Source organism: Arachis ipaensis, chromosome B06 (genome assembly GCF_000816755.2).
Source record: "Arachis ipaensis cultivar K30076 chromosome B06, Araip1.1, whole genome shotgun sequence".
NCBI classification, from domain to species: domain Eukaryota; kingdom Viridiplantae; phylum Streptophyta; class Magnoliopsida; order Fabales; family Fabaceae; genus Arachis; species Arachis ipaensis.
In genome coordinates, this window is record NC_029790.2 from 53,740,177 (window position 1) to 53,741,387 (window position 1,211).

A 1,211-nucleotide genomic window follows, 5' to 3' on the forward strand; every position below is an offset into this window, starting at 1 on the left:
TTCTACTCTTTCTACTTTTGCTCGAGGGCGAGCAACATTCTAAGTTTGGTGTGGTAAAAGCATAGCTTTTTTGTTTTTTCCATAACCATTTATGGCACCTAAGGCCAGAGAAACCTCTAGAAAGAGGAAAGGGAAGACAAAAGCTTTCATCAAGGGTCTATTGCTCAGTGGTAGAACATTTGACTGCAAATCAAGAAATCCCTGAGATACCTCAGGGGATACATTTTCTTTCACACAATTATTGGAAGCAACTAAGGGTGGAACATCAAGAGCACTCCATCATCCTTCATGAAATTAGAGAAGATCTAAAAGCAATGAAGGAGGAGCAGCAAAGACAAGGAAGAGACATAGAAAAGCTCAAGGACATCACTAAGGTGGATTCATTCCTTGTTCTTATCTCTTCTGTTTTTCGTTTTCTATGTTATGTGCTTATCTATGTTTGTGTCTTCATTACATGATCATTAGTAGTTAGTAACTTTCTCTTAAAGTTATGAATGTCCTATGAATCCATCACCTCTCTTAAATGAAAAATGTTTTAAATCAAAAGAACAAGAAGTACATGAGTTTCGAATTTATCCTTGAACTTAGCTTAATTATATTGATGTGGTGACAATGCCTCTTGTTTTCTGAATGTATGCTTGAACATCTCCCTGCACTCAAAGTGGATTTTCTGGAGCTACAGAACTCGAAATGGCGCGCTTCCAATTGCGTTGGAAAGTAGACATCCAGGGCTTTCCAGCAATATATAATAGTTCATACTTTGGCCAAAAATTGACGACGTAAACCGGCGTTCAACGCCAGCCTTCTGCCCAAATCTGGAGTCCAGCGCCAGAAAAGGATCCAAAACCAGAGTTGAACGCCCAAACTGGAATAGAAACTGGCGTTCAACTCCACAAATGGCCTCTGCACGTGCTACACTTAAGCTCAGCCCAAACACACACCAAGTGGGCCCAGGAAGTGGATTTATGCATCAATTACTTACTCATGTAAACCCTAGTGACTAGTTTATTATAAATAGGACCTTTTACTATTGTATTTGACATCTTTGGACGCCTGGTTCTTAGATCAGAGGGGCTGGCCTCTCGGCCATGCCTGGACCTCTCACTTATGTATTTTCAACGGTAGAGTTTCTACACTTCATAGATTAAGGTGTGGAGCTCTGCTGTTCCTCAAAGATTAATGCAAAGTACTACTGTTTTCTATTCAATTCT